General features: G+C 49.8%; 1 protein-coding gene across 2 annotated transcripts in view; it reads right to left on the bottom strand.

The window, feature by feature from the left end:
* SKA3 (spindle and kinetochore associated complex subunit 3) overlaps window positions 1–15,115 on the bottom strand; it is a 627,619-nt gene that overhangs the window by 295,151 nt on the left and 317,353 nt on the right. The gene's annotated exons all lie outside the window — the stretch shown is intronic.

The raw sequence follows: 15,115 nt of genomic DNA, 5'->3' as shown, positions 1-15,115 counted from the left end.
GGGTGCGGAACACTTTAGACCCTTTTTGTGGGGCACTAAGTTTATTATCAAGACAGATCATAAACATGAAGGCACCTGGAGGAGGGCGTTCTATGTCTGCAAGGTTAGCGAGATTAGCATCCAGGTTACAGAATTTCCAGTATCAATTAGAATTTGTGTATGGAAAAAAGCAATGTGAACGCTGATTGTATGTCCCGGTTACCCTTTGATAATGAAAAAGATGACACTGGAATAATAGATAAGGAAGACTGCAAAGTTGCTTTCACCTTGCAGGAAGTTAATTTTTCAAGTTCAGAACAATCCATTATTTTAGAATCTAAGCGGGCTGAAGAGATGAACAATGATAGCGAACTCAATAGAGTTATAGAGTGGATTCTGCATGGTTGGCCAGAGGAAAGGAATGTTTCTTGGAACATTATGGGATTTTCCAAGGTAAGGGAGGAGTTAGCGGTTGAAAACGACAATTGTACGTGGAGATAAATGTATTCCTCCATTTGCCCCAAGGAAAATGATTGTGGACATAGCACATGAAGGCCACATTGGCATATCTTTCATTTGAAGACAGGTTAAAGACAAGTTTTGGTGGCCTAGTGTGGACATGTTTATTGAGCACCAAGTGAGATCATGTAGCTAATGTGTTTCTAGTCATAAGTCTGCCAAACCTCTATGTGCTGATCCTCAACCAGTTGTGTTACACCGGGGTACTTGGCACACATTGGGATTAGACATTATCAGGCCTTTTGCAGTGCTGCCCAAACACCAAGGTCTTGGATTGGTATTTATTAACTATTACTCCAAGTGGCCGGAAGTCAAAATGGTGAAGGAAGTCAAGTCTCGAGTGGTCATAGAATTTGTGGATGAAAAATTTTGCAGGTAGTGCATTCCTTAAGAACTGGTGACAGACAATGGCCCCCAACTTACCAGTACCCTTATGGAGCAATTTCTGAAGAATGGACACAGCAACAGAAGAGCCATCCTTATTTTATGAAATGTTACAGTGTGGTGTGACACAGAGAACTTTCTGTGTTCCATTCGGAGGCCAATGGTCAGGTTGAAAGGTTCAACCTTGTGATCAAAGAGGCAATCCAACTAGCATTTAGAGGGTGGGGGAGGCTTAACTGGAGGAATGTGATGCAATCAATATTGTTAAGTAATAGAAGTTCACCAAATTCTGTAAGTGAAGTGAGTCCTTTTGAGCTGTTGAGAGGACATAAACCTAGTACCAAGATGGTTTCTTGGTGATAGCGAAACAAACTTGGTGAGGTAAAAGAAACAATTGAAGTAGACTTTAAGGCAATAAGGCAAAAAGTGGAAGAATACAAAATTAAAATGAAACAAGAATTGGAGAGGAGGCAGGGTCCTGCAAGCAAGCAAGTTATTAGAGTAGGTGATTGGGTCCGTGTCAAGAAGGGGGAAACTGATGGAAAAGGCAGTGTCGTGTGGTCGAATCCTGTCAAAATGATTGAAGTGTTCACAAATGCTGTGCGGATTGATGGTGGAGGTGTCTGGAATTTTAACAGGATTTCTCAGTTCACACAAAGTATGACACTTTTAGACTCATATGAAAGCAATGTTTTTCTAGATGTGGAGGAACGGCCTGGTGAAACAACATGTAACTCTGATGTGAGGAACAGTGTCAAGGATATGGCTAAGAGCGTCAAGTTCTATAGACTTTCTTTTGACTCCACCAACATGGCCGCCGTAACTTTTCCCTTGGTTCGGGTTTGTTTACGTTAGTCCATCTCACTATTTTTACCACTCGTTTTTTTACATTGCACAACAGACGCGGAAACGCCACACTGAATACGTTAAGCCGGTTTTTGAATGGAACATGCGAAACATTATTATCGGGTAAGAAGTGTTACTATTGCTGAATTGTCCCCGTTTATGAACGGGCGTGAAACTTATATTTTAACTATTGAAGCGCTTTCGTGTTAATTCGAAGCGCGACATCTGTATTTTTCGTGATGGTAGCGCTACCAGCCATACTTAACCCCTTGCATGCTGATGACGGAGCGGTTCCGTCATCAGCTACGGGTGAGCTGTGCTGATGACGGAACCGTTCCGTCATGACTCCGCCCGCGCAAGGCGGAGTCAGCATGGGCGGGGAATTCCCGCCGCACGCAAGGGGTTAATACGCGTTCCCCGACGGTTTTTATCTCAACAGATTAACATCGTTCACGCTAATATGGAAACGTGAGTAGCTGTACAAGTACCACTAATAGGCATGATCTTTTACACAAAACTTTCACGAGGTTATAAGGTTTTTTCACTGAGCCTTTTCTGTTCTTCATTGAGTCTCTTTAAAGCTGGGTTTATTTGGCATGCATTCTGGAATTGTATTGCATTGATCCATGTTGTTTTGAATGAAAATTCATTGGTTGCATTGTATCTTTTTAGAAATTACTCCCTGATGAAGAGCAGGTTCACTGCTCGAAATGCATTGGAGGATGGATTTTTTTGAAATGAATAAAATTTCATTGCTTATTTGAAATAATTGAAATGAAAGAAATATATGTTTAAAGAAATGGAATTGAACTGTGATTCTCAAAAAAATTACTGAATGAATAAAATTCAACTCGTTAAACTAGAAGTCTTTTTTGTGATCACCTAAAAGGAGTGCCCCATTGGGACTTGTGACCAAGCTTTTTTGGAAACACACATTCGTAAGAGCGTCAAGTCCCAGCACCTATCCAGGAAGTTGCCGGATTATATTGTAGGGTGAAAATCCTTTTTTTTGCATTAATAAAATGGGGAGGTGTGTGGCATCCTGTGCGCTCGTCCACGTGTGCATTGTCATGCTCTGCGCAGTGTTCCCGTGGGTGCTACTGCTTTGTTATGATATGAAGTAGTCACGAGTGACATCTCGTGGTGTGGGTATTTCATACATAGCTGTATTGAGGGGGGGGGAGAAACAGGTTTTGATCACAGGATGTATTGTGATTTAAACAGGGTGGGGTTGTATATATGTGGGAGGGAATGTCTGTTGAGGCATTCATACCTTGTACGTGCTGGATACCCCAGTGTGATTACGGAATAAAGGTACTGAAGTGGATTTCATTGTTTGCGAACTAATTATTTCTTCCTTCGTTCTTCCACCCTCGCATTTTGCATTATGATGTTGGGGTCTAAAAAAGGCAGCAGACCACTTCTCTTCTTGCTGATGTATACCTTTTTCTGAAGAAGGGTCCCCTAACATCCCTATACTCAGCAGGGATGGAAAGGTATTTTTCAAGCCAAGACTTTGGTGTAGGATGAGAGTAAAAGACTGAGAGGAGTAGGAGCCAAACAGATCAATGCTTTCTAGCTAATGGTACGAGAACATAGATTTCAAAATCTGAAAGAGCCATTGGTAATAATCAAACTCCCTCCTTCTCGAGGGAAGCCGGACACCTTCCTCTGCCGCAGCACTGGAATCTTGGAAATAAAGACATCAAAGTAAATTTGGTGCGGTTGTATAGCCCAAGGATGTATCCTTTTCCTTGTGGCACATCTGCTCCTGCAATCTCTATACTCCAATGAACCCCACCCAAGGGTTGAGGATGAGAGTGCCAATGTCAATGGAATAAGCCACGACAGCTAGTGTCTAAGTTCTTCCCTATTGGAGTCATCTAGACATTCTTTGAAGAGTTGTAAGAGCAATACCCAACTTGTACCTGAATGGATTCATTGTTTGGTTGGATAACGCCACACCATGAAGATCAAAGAACTAAAAGCAAAGATCCTTGCTCTCCATCACAGAACTGTGCAACCCAAAGCATCATGTTTTCATGTTTACTGGTGGAGTAGAACAAGAGAAAGGTATTTCCTTTCAGTCTCACCGACAATGACGCAGATGAGACTGATGTAGAATCAGCAGAGCAAAATTAGGGTAAATGCCATCAATAGGTGGCAGCAACTGAGATTTCTTCAAGGCTGCTGCATGCCTGATTAAAGGGTATAAAGGGTTCTGAAACGCGAGTGCCCTAAGAAAATACCTCAGAAGAGATTAAACTTAATCTCTCTGACAGACTAAAAAAAAATGTCCAAAGCTTCAGCTGCCTTGTTGACCACTGAAAACAATGTGTACTCCTGAGAAGAGAACACAGATGTGGCTGGGAATGAGACATTTGTGGAATGTTGAAGATCCAAAAGTAGAACGACATTTGAGAGCTCAATAATCAATAAATAAGCCTCATTGTTATTATATGCAACCCTTTTAGGGGCCAATTCTGAAAAATTCAGCGCTTCACAATCCGCTAGAAGAAGAGACCCTATGCTTTGTGGATTGTGCGAACAGCACAGAAAGTTTTCCTTTTGAGGATATCAACACATCACAACCTTCTCGTCCTTTCTTGAATTCCACAAGTAGCTGGAGATCTGGCTTTCGAGTAAGCCCTCCAGGTTAGGTCTCAAACACCCACCACAAGCACCTGGAGAGCTCATGGGTAATTAGCGTGCTTTAAAATACATATAACATAACTCTGAGAATGAATAAGGCACCCACCAGATAGACATTTTTAACTTTAATGCTTAAAAAGCTCAGTACCAGTTTTACTTTGCCTTACCTGATAAACTTTTCATGCCTGAGGGCAAAAAGACCAAACAATCGAGCCAAGATCTGGTCCCAGATATCACATGCTTGAAGAATGTGAGTCTGAAACAGACATAGGTCTTATGATGGGCAAGGCTCAAAGTTTGAGGAGTTGGAATGAGACACAGAAATTTCAAAAATGTCAAAAAAGTTTATCATATGGCAAAAGGCCTACCAAGTCAAATGGCGGGGTTCAGGATGGGGTTGCTCGGACAATAATTCAGACCTGGTTTGCAACCTAGAAATTATGCCTAGATGAAGAATCTGCAGGAAGATTCATTAGAAGTGCAAGTTGGCCCAGGTATAAATTACTTACTTAGACCATATGTGTGGGCCAGCCATTTGGAAGCCTCTACAAGCTCAAGTTGACTCTCACAGTCCACCCCAACTTACAAGTAGGTCTGGGCCTTTCTTGGCTTTGACTCAAACATGGTTGCATACCTTGACACAGTGTATCCAGCAAAGATATGCAGAGAAGTCGAGGTGAGCACTTGACATGAGCAGAATGCTTTATCCTTTTCCCGGACTGTAAACCTAGCCAGGAGAAGGAAAGGGCTAATACACTTCAAGAAGCAGTGATTAAAATGGTGATACTGATTGGTTTAATGCATGGAAAGTAACAGTAAGGGCCCACTTTAGCGCTGGTGGTGCCCAGTACAACAATACATTTTTTGCCCTCTCCTCCTACAATGACCTCCTCCACCCACCCACAGGGTCCCTCATCTCTCCAGAGTTTCTCTCACATACATTTCATTTGCTTTAAAGGGCTGCTTGGGGTTGGCTTTTCTAATAAGAATGTATATCTACGAAAATCAACACTTTTTTAGCATCATTAGGAATAGATTATAAAGCTGGGACCCCACCCACTCTCTCCTTAACTAGTGCAAACTGGTCTTGGGTTGCTTGTGTTCTGGTTCAGGGAGGAGCAGGCTTGGCAGTTCAGGCTGGACTGTTCCGATTAGAGCAGGATCAAGACTGAATTGCATATAGCTGGGGCCAAACAGAGGTGACATGGTGTGCAAAATAACATTGGACTGGGATGCAGCTCGAGTAATTACCAGTGGCTGAGATGATTTCAAGCATCCATCCATCACTTTTTTGTATTCTTTAGCTCATTTCTTCCTGAGGCACACAATTTAGCGAAGACATCGCCGACTTCATCAGCCCGCACGCCCTCTTCTCCGCTGACTACATCCTCCTCGGGGACCTCAACTTCCACCTGGAGAACAACAACGATTGCAACACCACCACCCTGCTGGACAACCTCGCCAACCTCGGTCTCAAGCAGCTGGTGACCACCCCCACCCACTACGCCGGACACACACTCGACCCAGTGTTCTCATCCAGCAAGGACATCACCTTCAGCCACGCCACCGGACTCCACTGGACGGCCCACAGCTGCGTCCACTTCAGCTTCAGAAGGACCACGATCCACCACCACCAGCAACAGGCTGCACGCAGAAGCTGGAACAAGATCACAGCCGACCAGCTCACGACTTCCCTGAGCATGAACCCTCCCACCAGCGCACCGAACCCAAGCCAGGCGGCCACCAACCTCGCGAAGTGGATCAGCAACTGCGCAGACGACCTCGCCCCTCTGAAGACCCAGCCTAGCAGACCCGGCAGCAAGAAAGCCCCGTGGTTCACCGACGAACTCAAGAGCTCCAAGAAGAACTGCCGAGCACTCGAGAAAGCCTGGCGCAGAGACCCAACACCGAACAACATGACTGCCCTCAAGATCGCCACCCGAAAACACCACCAACTGATCCACGCCACCAAGAAAACTGCATTCAAGGAACGACTGGACAACAACGCACACAACAGCAAGGAACTCTTCAACATCGTTAAAGAGCTCTCCAACCCCAACACCGGAAACAACGACATCACCCCTTCGCAAGACCTCAGCAACTCCCTCGCCTCCTACTTCCACAAAAAGATCGCGGACATACACAAAAGCTTCAGCACTCAACCGACGCACACCACGACTGAACCACCGCCCCCCACCACCACCCTCCGCGCCTGGACCCCGATCAGCATCGAAGACACCATCCGCACAATGAACTCCATCCACTCCGGATCTCCGACCGACCCCTGCCCTCACCACGTCTTCAACAAGGCCGACGCTGTCATCGCACCCCACCTGCGGGACATCATCAACACCTCCTTCGACACCGCTACCTTCCCGGAGAGCTGGAAGCACGCCAAACTCAGCGCTCTACTAAAGAAGCCATCAGCCGACCCCACCGACTTCAAGAACTACCGCCCCATCTCGCTGCTCCCGTTTCCTGCAAAAGTCATCGAGAAGACCGTCAACAAGCAGCTGGCCGCCTTCCTCGAGACGAACGGATCCCTCGACCTCTCGTAGTCTGGCTTCCGGGCCAACCACAGCACCGAGACCGCCCTGATCGCAGCCACCGATGACATCCGAGCCCTGCTCGACAACGGAGAAACAGCGGCCCTCATCCTCCTAGACCTGTCTGCCACCGTACCCTAGTGCAGCGCCTTAGCAACGTCGGAATCCAGGAGAAGGCACTGGAATGGATCATCTCGTTCCTCGCCGGAAGGACACAGAGTCCGCCTTCCCCCGTTCAGATCAGAAGACACCAAAGTCATCTGCGGCGTTCCTCAAGGCTCCTCATTCAGCCCAACCCTCTTCAACGTCTACATGAGCCCCCTCGTAGCCATCGCACGCCAAAACAACCTCAACATCATCTCCTACGCCGATGACACCCAGCTGATCCTCTCCCTCACCAACGACCCCGCCACCACCAGAGCCAACCTACACGAAGGGATGACAGACATAGCCAAGTGGATGATGAACAGCCGCCTGAAACTGAACTCGGACAAGACGGAAGTCCTCATCCTGGGAACTTCACCCTCCGCCTGGGACGACTCCTGGTGGCCCCCCGCCCTGGGCAGCGCACCCAAACCAACAGACCACGCACGCAACCTGGCCTTTATCCTGGACTCCTCCCTCTCCATGACCAGACAAGTCAACGCCGTCTCCTCGTCGTGCTTCAACATCCTGCGCATGCTACGTAAGATCTTCCGGTGGATCCCCCCCCCCCCCGAGACCAGGAAGACGGTCACCCAGGCCCAGTCACCAGCCGTCTGGACTACGGCAACTCCCTCTACGCCGGAACCACCGCCAAACTCCAGAAGAGACTCCAGCGGATTCAGAACGCCTCAGCACGACTCATCCTGGACATCCCCCGTCGCAGCCACATCTCCGGACACCTGAGAGATCTGCACTGGCTCCCGGTCAACAAGAGAATCACCAAGGAGGAGCTACGCGGGCATCCAAGATGGTCGCGTGAGCAGAGAGCTCCCGAGACCCGCACCGTCCTTCTTTATCTATCCTTCACCAATCCTGGTCACTTTGACGGGCTTTTGCAGCGCCATCATCGCTGATGCTACTGATCCTTCTCTGGTCAAAATCGGACCCTGGGGACCATTTATCTGGACTTTGCAACTTTCTGGCCTGCCCGCGGGCGCGACCGGGGACTCGGCTGCCCATTTTGGCCGACCTGTAATTGAACAACAACGGCTGCCTGGCATCTGGCCCGCCGGAGGTGTATTGCTTTCACTTTCGGTTTCCTTTTCTTTGTTCCTGTCTCCTCCTACCCTGCCTTGCCTGCGGCCCTCTCAGCCTGCACTATCCTCCGTTGGACTGGCAAGGAGGCTGCGACACCTCTGTCTCAGTGGCGCATCGGATTTCCGAGACTCTTCTACCTTCTCGTCACCTCCCCTGGCTATCTGACCGACACCGAATGCGAGATGGCGACGAAAGTGGAGGCTGAAAAACGCCGGAAGGCGGCAACCCGGGGGGGATCGATCCAGTCAAACATGATCGAACGCTACACCCAGCCGAGGGGCTCCCCCGGGACCATATCTATGGGTGCTGAAGGACTTCCAACAGACACATCGTCTACTTCGGAAGTATCGCTCCAAGACCTAATGGCTGCCATCACTGGACTCAAGGCCGATATGAGTCAACAATTTGAAGCCGTGGTGACCAAAATAGACACGGTGGCGGTGGATGTGACTCTGATTCGGGCCGACTTGGCCAAAACAAACGAGCGGGTGAAGGCACTGGATCTCAAGACATCTAGCCTGGTGACCGACATGGCCGAGGCGCAGTCCGAAATTGGCAATCTGCGTACATCGCACGACTTACTGCTTAAGCGGATGGAGGACTATGATAACAGGGCCAGGCGGAACAACATACGCCTTGTCGGAGTCCCGGAAGGTGATGGTGCTGTAGCGACCGATCTCTTGGTCGAGGAACTTATAGTCGCCCAATTGGCTCCGGCGGGACTTAGCAAGTTCTTTGCCGTGGAGCGCGCTTATCGTTTTCCTGGAGGTCGAGTGAAGCCTGGGAACCCGCCGAGGCCTATCATCGCCAGGCTTTTTCACTACCGTGACAGGGATGCTATCCTCCAGGCCGCCCGTAAACATGGTCCCCTGAAGTATGACAATAACTCTGTCTCCATCTATCCCGATTTCACTCCTCAAGTGCAGCGACAAAGATCTGGTTTTCTTGGAGTGAAGCGTCGTCTACGGGACCGGGGACTCAAATATGCCATGCTGTTTCCGGCGAAGCTCCGGATCGAATATCGGGAGCGTGCCTATTTCTTTGATCAACCTGAACGTGTAGCCGACTGGCTGGACTCGTTGCCGGCAGATGACTTTGGGAGCGGAGGCCCTGGTGGTGCGGAAGGTGGTGCAGCGGCCCAGGAGTAACAGATGCCCCAGAGGTTCCGATTGAGACTATGAAACGTTTTGTGTATATTGACTTATTCCCTAATGACTCTGCCCGTGGCGGTGCGGTAACGGGTGATTTCTCCCTTCCTCCTCGGGGGGTTCTTTGTGTAGAAGTATGGGGCGACAGGCACACTGCAGTTGGGGGTGGCTTCTTAGTCAGCAGGGGTGCAGGGAGGGGGGTGTTGTAACGGGTTTGGGCCTTGGGGTTGGTGTTTGGGGACTTGGTTCTGTTTTGTTTATTTTGTTTTGTTTTGTGTTTCATGGTACTTCACATCTTGCAATAACTTTTCAAAGTGGGCTCTACTGGGGGGTGGGTGTGGAATGTATTCGTTGCAATGGGGGGGGGGTGAAATGCGGATTCTTTCCTGGAACGTGAATGGTTTGGGTGACCGGATTAAGCGGGGCATTGTACTGCAATTCTTGAGGCGCCACGCCCCTGATGTTGTGTTTCTTCAGGAGACCCACTTGATTGGCAATGCTTGCAAGGCCTTAGACCGCCGGGGATATCGACTTGTTGCACATGCGGGTTTCACTTCGGGTTCCCGGGGTGTGGGTATTATGGTGAGGTCTTCCCTTGCTCTTGCTATTGACGATGTTATCCTTGATGAACGTGGGCGGTATGCTGCTGTTTCGGGGAGGTGGGAGGGTAAGCAGGTCGTGTTTGTTGTTGTCTATATCCCCCCGGGACTGCAGGCTACCACTTATGCTGATTTAGGCAGGACTCTCCTTGGGCTTCCAGACGGCTTGCTGGTCCTGGGCGGGGACTTCAATTCTGTTATGTCCGGCGACTGCGACAGGCTACCCCCTAGAGTATTGCCACAGTCCCAGATGTGGCTTAGTGAAATGGTTGACACTTTTGGTTTGGCTGATGTCTGGCGCTCACTACACCCCACACTCTACCAATACACTTTTCACTCTGGTGCGCACGGCAGCCTCTCCCGCATTGACTATTTTCTTATGTTAGCCTCCACCTTGTCCACTGTCCGTGAGATCCGACATCTCCCCCGGGGTATCTCGGACCACTCCCCCCTACTAGTTACGATTTCTGTGGGCGGTCTTGCTGGTAACAGAGTTCCCCCTGTTCCTCCTTGGCATTTTCGAAACCCCCGGCTCCGCTCAGACTTGCTTAAGGCAATAGATTGCTATTTCGCTGAGAATATGGGCTCTGTCACTTCCCCCACTGTTCTCTGGGAGGCCTTTAAGACGGTTATTCGGGGTTCTGCCCTGTCACTCATTGCCACCGAGCGTAGGGTCAAGAGGGAGGCTGTTGTGGCTCTTGAAACTGAAATCACTGCGCTTGAGAGCGAGCTGGGTGGGAATGACACGCCTGCACTGTTGCATGAATTGGAATTGAAGCAAGTAGACTATAAAGCCTGTGTCACGGATGCTGCTAAGTTGATGCGGTCTAATCAACTAGGCCGACTGTACGATGTGGGTGACAAAGCTAGTAAGCTTCTTGCGTGGTTGGATAAGAGTGAGCGTGCGAGTCGTGTTGTTCCCTCCATTGTTCGGGATTCTGGTGTGATTGTCTCTGATCCGGGTGAGATTGTTGAGTGCTTCGTTGACCACTTCCGTACGGTTTATACGCCTGTTAGCGACCGAGACGAGGCCGACTCCAGGCTACTCCTACGTGACATTGCTCTGCCGACTGTGTCTGATGCAGACTGCCTTGCTCTAGAGGCCCCCTTTACTGTCGATGAGATTGCCCTTGCAATCCGTTCCCTTCGCTCGGGTAAGGCAATGGGTCCTAATGGTCTCCCCATTGAACTCTACAAGCTTTGCCCCGACAAGATGGCCGCCCACCTGCGTCACATGTTTCTCGAGGCGGTTGAGGCTGGATGCCTCCCCCTTGAGCAGCGCCTCGCTACTATAGTGGTCATCTATAAGGATGGCAAACCTCGTGACCGGTGTGCCTCGTACCGCCCCATTTCCCTCCTTAATGCGGAACCCAAAATCCTTGCTAAGGTGCTGGCCAATCGGATGCTAGCTGTGATTTGTGACCTGATCCACCCGGATCAATCCGGCTTCATCCCCCACAGAAACACTGCTCTTAATTTGCGTAGGCTCCATAGTGTCCTCGCGAGAGCTTCTATTCTCGCCGAGCCAGCAGTGGTCGCTTCCCTTGATGCCACGATGGCATTTGACACTATTGAATGGCCCTACCTATGGGCAGCCCTCGCTAAATTTGGCTTTGGCCCCAATTTTATCGCTTGGGTCAAGCTTCTTTATGAGCAGCCGCTAGCCCAGGTTGCGGTTAATGGTCGGTGCTCGGACCCCTTCCCCTTGGGCCGTGGCACACGTCAAGGCTGTCCGCTTTCTCCGCTTTTGTTCGCTCTGGCACTCGAACCTCTAGCCGCGTGGCTCCGGTGGGAACCCTCGATCAAAGGGATCCGATGGTCCCCTGACCTTGAGGATCGTGTCTCCTTGTACGCGGACGACATCCTCCTCTATCTCACTTCCCCACAGAAGTCGCTCAATGTTCTTTTCGACGTCCTCACGTCCTTCGGTAAAAACTCGGGACTTGTCATTAATTGGACCAAGTCCTGTGTCTATGCCATAGCTGGTACCCTGCCGCCTCTCCCCCGCAGATTTCCCATCCTGGTAGCGACGGACGGTTTTAAGTATCTTGGGATCCATGTATCCATGATTTCTTCGGTCCGCTATGAGCGTAACTTGTATGCCCCACTCCGTAGACTAAAGCAGGATGTTCGGCGTTGGCGCGATCTGCCTTTATCCCCATTGGGCCGGGCGGCGCTCTTTAAAATGATGTCGCTCCCTCGATTCCTCTACGCCCTGCAAAATTTCTTCGACCCTGTTCCGGCTCGCTACTTCCATGAAGTCGAGAGTTTACAGCGGCAACTCATCTGGGATGGCCGTGCCCGCATTGCCTTGTCCAAGCTAACGCTTTCCTGGTACGATGGAGGTATTGCGCTGCCGGACATTAGGCGATATTACTGGGCCTCACACCTGAGTGCCATCAACCATGCGACGTACGCTCCGGAGCCCGCTCCTGCCTTTGCTTTGGATAAATTGCTGCTGCCCGGTGGCAACTTCAATAGGGCGCTATACTCTAAGGCCCCCTTCCGACTTCTTACGGGCCCGACGAAATGTGCGGTGCGGGCATGGCGAGACGCTACGGTGGCCACGGGCTGGGGCGGTAGACTGACACGTATGACGCCACTGTATGATTCGGAACGTCTGGGCAACCTGTGGAAGACGAAAGGATTTGAGAAATGGGACATGATTGGGATTAGCACTGTGGGGGACCTGTGGACACGTGGCACAGTTAAGTCCTTTGAATCGCTGAAGCTAGAATACCGGCTCGATGATAGGGAGCACTTCCGGTACATGCAGGTGAGACATGCCTTGTCTTCTGTCTTCCCCCCCGGTACGGATATTCCGCAGTCCTCCCCTTTGGAGGATCGGGTTCTAGATGGCCACGTCCCAGACAGTACCATCTCCTTAATATATAAGAAGCTCATTAATAATAGAACTGACCAGCTCGAGAAGCTCCGGGCTGCCTGGACGGCCGACGGACTTGAATTGGACGACGAGGACTGGCAGTCTGCCGTGTCCTCCCCTAAGGAGGTGGCTATTCCCGCAAGACTTCGCTTTGTCCAATTGAAAATCCTCCATCGCGTGTATCTTACTGGAATGCGTCTGGTGCGAATGGGTCTGGTTTCGGATGGTCGATGCAAGCGTGGGTGTGGGATGGATGGTACCTTTCTCCACGTTCTCTGGGAATGTCCGGTGATTGTAGCGTACTGGTCTAGGGTGCATGATGTGATGAGCCGTGTCACGGGGGTCCCATTGATCCCGGAGGCGCGCCGTTGTCTCTTGAATGTATGGGAACCGTCTGACTGCACTGCCGCCCAGACACTTTGGGTCACCCTTGGCAATATGATCGCGAAGAGGGATATTGCGCAGCTTTGGGGCTCCCCTAGACCGCCAGTGTTAAGTGCCTGGAAGGAGAACATGGACTGGTCCATGTTCCGCGAGAAGACGGTATATGAGGCCCGGGGGCGTCCGGGGAAGTGGTCCAGAGTTTGGGCTCCCTGGAATGCTTATCGTGGGGATATCTGTTCTCCTCCACTTGACTACGAGGTCCCTCTTCCCTCCTCTCCTTGATTCACGTTCCTTTCCTATTCTTACCACATGCCTCTATTGCGCGCGCCACCCCCCCCTCGTCATCGTCGTTTCTCCTACATTCATTCCCCCCCCCCCACCTCCAGCAACCCATGCCACTATGATACCATGTGTTTGTTTGTTCGTGTTCACTTCGACAAAAACATAAAATTAAACCTTTCTTATCCTATTTGTCTGATGTTACGCTCTTGCCAATAATGTTGATTTTAAAGATTGCTCCAGCAACGTGCTGCCTCATATTACACTTCTCGCTCAGCCTGTTTTTTGTCATAGCGGCCAGCCCCGCGGGGTTGTAGGCAGACGCTGTGTACTGTGCATTTGTAAATAAAGGTTTTAAAAAAAAAAAAAAAAAAAAAAAAAAACAAGAGAATCACCTTCCGTCTCCTCACCCACGCACACAAAGCCCTACACAACCAAGGCCCAGGATACCTCAACAGTCGCCTCAACTTCTACGCTCCCACACGCCAGCTTCGATCGACCGGCCACGCCCTCGCGCCGTCCCCCGCATCCGAAGAGCCACCACAGGAGGAAGGTCCTTCTCCTACCTGGCCGCCAAGACTTGGAACTCCCTCCCGACCCACCTCCGCCTGACCCAGGACCACCTTGCCTTCAGGAAGCAGCTCAAGACCTGGCTGTTCGAGCAGTAGGGGGACGCCCCCCCCCCCCCCCCCACCAAGCGCCTTGAGACCCTCCGGGTGAGTAGCGCGCTATATAAATGCTTTGATTGATTGAATGGTGGCTAGCATAGACAGAATGGGTGTGCTGTGACTATCTAGCTTGTTTGGCCCCTAGTGGGGAGACTGTAACCCAAGTGTTGCCCTATGGTTGGTCAGGTATAGGTTGGCTTCTGAGAAAGATAGGAGTAACAACAATTTTTTAACAATAGCAGTCTCACAGGACCCAGATATACTGGGTCAGCGTACCTGTTTATAGGCTTTACGGCGAGGGGGCTAGCCATTGCCTGCGAGTAGATCTGCCCTGAAAAGTCTAGGATTGTCTCACTAGCTCCTGAATCATGTATGCGTTGAATAAGAGGATGGCCCGCTTGCACTCAAGTACACTCCACTCACCTTATGGCAGGGCATCACTAGATACTCGCTACATTTTCTGTGTTGTCTGCCTGGTGATAGTAACCCTTCGCTAAAGTTGAGAAGAAACTGCATCTGACGGCCTGCATCCGGAATTATTATCCTTAAGGAGAGAATTGTCTTTACGTAAATAATTATCACATTATTTGGTAATATGTGTATGCTAATTTTGTTTTTTTTGTCCAAGTTCTCTAGTAAACATACCCACCAAGGGAGATTAGGTGGTAGAAACTCTATAAAGGATGATGGATGAACAATAAATATGCTGCTATGGCCTCTGTATTTCACAGACTACTTAAGACAGGCACTACCAAACAAAACTAATACCATCCAGGAGGGCTCACTCCCCAACCACTGGAGGCACATGAGAAGTAGAAGCAAGAATGAGCAGAACCTATGGGAGAGCATGTACCTCTGTCCTATTCAAATCTATAACTCTTAGCTGTGCAGCCAGAGCATCTCATGAGTTTGGAGGAACGAGGGCTAAAAGTACCAGTATACAGATTATACCACAATGAAGCATTATGCAATCCTTTATCTACAG

The sequence above is a fragment of the Lissotriton vulgaris genome, chromosome 8 (assembly GCF_964263255.1).
Source record: "Lissotriton vulgaris chromosome 8, aLisVul1.2, whole genome shotgun sequence".
Taxonomy (NCBI): domain Eukaryota; kingdom Metazoa; phylum Chordata; class Amphibia; order Caudata; family Salamandridae; genus Lissotriton; species Lissotriton vulgaris.
The sequence above is the reverse complement of the archived record's forward strand: the minus strand, read 5'-3'. Positions and strand labels throughout refer to the sequence as shown.